The sequence below is a fragment of the Sciurus carolinensis genome, chromosome 8, assembly GCF_902686445.1.
Source record: "Sciurus carolinensis chromosome 8, mSciCar1.2, whole genome shotgun sequence".
In the NCBI taxonomy this organism is placed as follows: Eukaryota; Metazoa; Chordata; class Mammalia; order Rodentia; family Sciuridae; genus Sciurus; species Sciurus carolinensis.
Genome location: NC_062220.1, coordinates 36,252,888 through 36,258,887, shown reverse-complemented (window position 1 = coordinate 36,258,887; position 6,000 = coordinate 36,252,888). Strand labels below are relative to the sequence as shown.

General features: G+C 43.4%; 1 protein-coding gene across 1 annotated transcript in view; it reads left to right on the top strand.

Moving 5' to 3' along the window:
* Positions 1–215: 215 nt before the first annotated feature.
* Positions 216–6,000, top strand: part of Met (MET proto-oncogene, receptor tyrosine kinase) — a 110,603-nt gene continuing 104,818 nt past the window's right edge. Inside the window, exon 1 of the mRNA XM_047560481.1 lies at positions 216–663. The gene's annotated coding sequence lies outside the window, so the exon portion shown is untranslated. The remainder of the gene's footprint in view (positions 664–6,000) is intronic.

Below are 6,000 nucleotides of genomic sequence, written 5' to 3'. Positions count from 1 at the left end.
ACTGTGCTAACTTCAGACTGCCTGAGCTGAGGGCGGAGAGAGCGCGCAGCCAGGGCAAGAAAACTTCTCCACCTAGAAAGTTTCACCTTGCCGTGGGAGGGGGAGGGGCGGGAGGAAACACGACCCCCGCGGGGCCCGGCGCGGCGCGCGGGCGGCAGGAAGGGCGGGGGCCGGTTTCCCCCTCTGGGTGGTGCCAGTCCCCACCTCAGCGGTCCTCCGACCCGCCGACGAGGCGGACGGACTGCACGCGAGACAAACAGACACGTGCTGGGACGCGCGCGCGCGGACGGACGGACGAGCTCCTGGGTCCCGTCACCTCGCTGTGCCTCCCGCCTGGACGCGCCCGGGCCGCCGCGGGCGGCGCGCGCCGATGCCCGGCTGAGTCACCCACCGGGCAGCGCGCGGCTGCCTAAGGGGCGGAGGCAGCGCGGCCGACGGGCGGGCGGGGCGCTCGGCTCGGCCCGGCCCGGCCGCAGGTGACCCGGAGGCCCTAGCCGCCCGCAACGCCCCGAGCGCTTTGTGACCAGATGTGGAGCCGGGCTGAGGGCGCGGGCCAGATGCGGGGCGACAGCTGACCCGCTGCGAGGAGGCGGGGAGGCGCGGAGCGCGCGGGTGGTCCCTGCGCCGGTGACTTCTCCTCCGCCGGTTCCTGGGCACCTCAAGGTAAAAAACTACAGCCCCCTTCAGATCCCGCACTCCACCTCTCTTCTGCTTTCTTTGTTCCCCTAAGAGACCTGACTGCTCTTCCAGAGGACAAGACCACGGAGGTGGGAGAGACTTTAGGGGCTTCGACACTGAAGGGACGTAGACGGAGGGAGGTGGGAACCAGAATTGGCTTGTCGCTTCCAGAGGTTGTTTCTGGTCACCTGTGTGGCTCGGGCGGGAGAAGGGGCTCTGGGGCCGTGGGCTCAGAATGACTGTTATGGCCCAGCAAGTTTCAAGGCTGTGGTCTGACTCAGCCCTTACTGAAGGGATCCGTTCACTCTGTCCAGGGTGATGCAGCCGGCAAGGTTTGAGCCAAGCCATTTCCTTGTTCCCAGTCCTGCTTTATCTGTATTATGTGGGGGTCTTTCCAAGGGGCAGGTGTTTCTGGGACGGTGAGAATTCTTCATTTTCTGGCAAACACACAGGGCTTGTGATAGATCATTTTCAGTCATACCTTATCTCTTAACTGGGGCTCTGTGAAAGTGAAATAGATTAGAACCAGAGGTCAGACGGTCAGACTGGTGCTGGTGCTGACCCAATACTGAAAGCAGCAATAAAAAGTACAGTGCAGAATTTACTCCAAAGCGTGGTGGTTTCCCGTTTCATATCTTTTATGTTTAAAAGAGCAATTTACTAATTTGGCAGTTGGAAAGGGTTCCTGGGGCTCACGCATGAATAGTTGCCTAGTGGATTTTCCCTTATCACAGTTTTATGTTCAAAGGAGCTCTTGGGAAGAATGAAATATTGTCAACTCTCTCAGGCAAAATAATCAGGATACTTTAATTGCCAAGTTAAGATGATCCATGAATATGAGAGGATTGGAAAAGCCGACACTGGAGAGAATATAGACAGAATTTTAAGAAGACTGTTCACATTTTGTAGCATTGGGTGGAGATTTATTCTGTGGTTTCCATCAGCCAGACACATGCACATTGCCATGCAAATGAATTCAGAAAAACATTATTTTCCTTTACAGCTAAACTATTATAGCTGACTAATGAATTTTTTCTGCATGAAGATGATCTGAAAATGATGTACATCATGCTTCTCTTTGCTACTGGGACATAAATTGTGCTTTTATATGAACAGTGTAAGTGGTGCTTGGATTATTTGCAGGTATATAGCTTTCCTTCCCAGCAAGGGCTTCTTGGGCTTTGTTTAGAACATGTCAACTTCCATAAGGGAACAGAGATGAGGTGCTTTGGCGTCTGTGTTGCATTCATTTTTACTCTTTTTGAACTGATGAATATCACAGGTAAAATTTACATCGTTGGTAAGATCAAAAATGTGTCTGATTGCCTATAAAATATATTGATGGTTTAAAATATGTGTTCAGTTTTCAAACTTAACAGTGCATAAGCCAATAGTTATTAACTTAAACATATCTTTTTTTCAGTAAGATGGGATTTATGGCAGATAGAGGATGGCCTGTTACCTACTCCTTTTTCAAAGCTGCTTTGTTCTTGATCATTTGCAATAGGGATTTATTTACATTTGATGCTTTCAGAATTAGAGAATGGGGTTTAATCTGAATGATGAAAATGTACCAGAGGAACCACAGTCAATTACTATGAAAGTTCATAACTAATATTTTCACTGCTTTTCAACCTGCAATAAGAAAAAAATGACACTTTTCTAAGTAGGGGAAATACCTATAATTTCTAAGTTTCTTTTAAGACCTTCTGAGTATATACCCCACAGTAATCTCGAGTTTTTAAAATGAGGGCTTGATTTCTTAATACATTTCAAGAATTAGCTATTGTAGCTGTTAGTAGAAACAAATAGTTCAAAATAGAATTGGTCTAGTTTTTCTTTTGCAAATCCATATAATAGCCCCAAATGTGTGTGTGTGTGTGTGTGTGTGTGTGTGTGTCTCAAATATGGTTATACAAAGTGAATAACTCGGAAGGACACTTTTCTGTTGGGACACACACTTTGTCTATGTGACTTGGTTACAACTGCTTCCAAACCCCTGTGTCCACATTTCTCCATGCCAGTTTCCTGGTTTCTTCTTTACTGTCATTAGGTTTAGTGATTCTCATCAGAGCCATCTGTGCTTTCTTTTCCCTGTCCCTGAGATTTCTCTTGGTTTACTGTGTTTGTTCATGGGACACCCAGTTTCCTTATTGTGCTCACTTAAGGGGAGAAAACACATGCAGAAACTTAAGTACCAGGGAATGTGTTTCTTTTTCTTGGCTAGTGTATGTTGGAACTCTTTGACAGCAAACCCTCAGGGCAGAGTTTTCTTCTTGGGCTTTTCTCAGTGCAAAATAAATAGTCAGTTCTTAGTAATAAATGATAGGTACACTGACTAATGTCAATTCAGGATCCTTTTGATTCTGTGTTCTTAACAGACATGGAGTTGCTGCCAGGCCCACATTTGCCTCACCAAAAATAGCTGAGAACAGTACTTCGAGCATCATATGTGCTGGGTACTAGGAGAATATTTTTTTTAGAAAGAAATTAATGATCTGCCTGTCTGCCCTTGAAGAGTTTACAATCTAGTTATGCAGACAGACATCACATGTATAAAATGGAATGCATATAAACATATAACCATTAAGGGGACGTTATATGAGAGAGACAGTAGGACTATTCCCATTTGCTACTAAATAAAGGAATTTTTTTTAAAAAATCAAAATATTCGAGTCTGAAGACCTTAAAATTTTCAAGCAGCTTCTTCATGCATCATCTTTCTGATACTGCGAGCTAGGCATATTAATAGTTTAATGGTCCCATGTTAGAGTCAAGGAAACTGAACTTGAGTCCAGCCCCTTGCTCTGGATAGCAACATGCACCCCAATCATCAACCCATGCTCACTCTTGGCAGAATTTTCCACTGAGCCATAGGTTAGAAATCTATAGGTTAGTGATAGATGATGAATACATTTCCTGGAGTTTTTCTCACCTCCTCCCTGTCCATCTCTATTTCTCCTTTTCTCTCTCTTTTTGTAGTAGGACATACCAAGAAAAGGTTTCATTCATATGTGTGGGGTGTTCTGCTCTTGTTATCAGATTAAAAGCTGTGAGTAATTTTGTAATCTGCCCTTCCATCAGAGAGCTCATTCTCAGATATCTCTTCAGCTGTGTTAAACAGTGTAAAATACTCCCCTTGGGTTTTGTTTCAATAAAAACATCCAGTAAAATCTGACTACTTTGCCTTTCAAGGGACAAAATGAAGAAAGTGTTTTTATAAGCTGTAAAATATAATTGAGAGAAAAATCACACGTGTGGCATTGTAGCAGGAGGTGTGAGCACTGTGAAATGGGGAACAGTTAACTTTGCAATCAAATGCAGGCATATGCATTTCTTCCTGTGATTGTGTAAGCATGTGCAAGTATGTTTATGCAGGTTACTCTTGTTGATTTTAATATCTGTGATAAATTATGTTCCTATAGGGCTCACAGAAATCATGTAAAGACCTCTGAGCCATTTAGATTATACAATGATGGAACTTGAAAATGTTTCTCCTATTATAATAAAGGATAGCAAATATGAAATGTGATTAGAAAATTACAGGTTCTAATGAGAACCTGGTTCCTATGCTCTGAAAATGTGATTGAGGATTTAGTCATTCAAGCAGAATGATTTGTTGAGCACCTACTACCTACTAGGCTTAGTTCTAGACATTGGTGTTTCAGTAGAGAATAAAGCAGAAAACAACCTCTGACCTTATGATGCTCTGTTCTGTTGAGGCAAGCAAGCAATAAATACACAAGTCACATGTGTCACATGTTGGGTAATAAAAACTGCAAGGCAGAATAAAGTGGTGAAGAATACACACAGTCAGAGCTTACAAGGGAGGTAGGGTGGTGATAGAAAAATTCAGTAGCAAGGTCAGGGAAGGCCTTATATCAAAGGTTTGAGCTAAACCTCATGGAGATGGGGAGTAAGTCATGTAAATATTGGGAGCACTCCTTAAGAGCGCCCTTCTTATCTTTTTTTTTTTTTTTTTTTAATTGTGCAGTGAACAGCTTGTACAGCTGTTCACAGAGTCTCTGGTTTTAGGGGCTGAGGAATCTGGACAGTGTCCACCACAGTTATAGTCTCAAAGATGAACATAAAGGGGCAACCCATATCTCTTGGTTTATGAGGTATGGGAAGAAACATACAGCATTTTTCTGCATTCCCTTGGGCCGTGTCCCATCAGAGATATTGGTCCATTCAGACCTCCTTATTTTCTACACTGTAATTCTGGCCTGGTTGGATTTGTTGAGAGTAATACCACAGCCTTTGTTGCTGATCCCTTCCAGGATATGAATCTGGAGACAGCAAAGGAGGTGATTGCTGATGTTGTACAGCCTCTATACCATGCATTTCTCTTTTCCTTCTTTCTCTTGCTTTTCCAGTGGTAAGGAACCACATTTGATTTTCTTCCTCTTTTCCTCCTTTCTCTGTTATGACCTCTGTCCTGAATGAAGATTTGGAAATAGGTTAACTTATATAAGCAAAGCTAACCATTTCACTTGGGGCTAGTAAATAGTTGGAAAAGACCCCACCTGAGGGGACAGTCACTACTTGGCATCACGAGAGTCACTGTGAGGCCCAGGATGAGGCACAGGCCCATGTGGTACTTACCATCTTGAGTTTCCAAGGCAGCTCAACATCTCTCCATTTTAAAGTGTTGATTCGGTATCTTTAAAACACTGTAGAGCCTAGAGAGAGAGAAAGTCTGCAGGCCTGCAGGTTTGGCCCCTAGGGTTCCAGTTGCACTCTGGTTCCTGACTGTGTCTGCCAAGTTGTCCCCTGTGGCACCTTTGGATCCTGTGGAATTCAGCATCATGCATAGCCAGAGCTCCATGGCCACTTCTGAAAAATATTTTATTTTTTAGAATTCTCAGATTTTCCCCCTCTGTAAAATCAAGCAATTCAAAAGAGAAAAGAATATTTTATAATTTATTACCTGTTGTTACATACTTATTTTTCTAAACTCATCAACCCACATAGTGCACATCAAAGTATGCCCTCTATTTCTAAAGTAAAGGGTAATCTGGTTGTTTTATTCTTAAACTGAAATAGTCTTTCTCTGAAATCTGAGTCCATCCTGACTTTTTATATATACTTAATTCCCAAGTTCTCTCATTCAGGATAAACTCTCCCTTTAGAATATTGGCTCTTTTTTTTTGATCTTACAGAACTTCGCCCCGTTGTTATTCCCCTGCCATTGAAATTCAAAACTTGCACCGCCTTTTTAGTTTTGAGTGCCCTTTAAAAGCAATCAGATCAGTGTTGCAATCTATTTTTCCAAAGGAATAAAAGCTCACAGGTTATGCTCTAACTTGTTTCCTTTAGTCC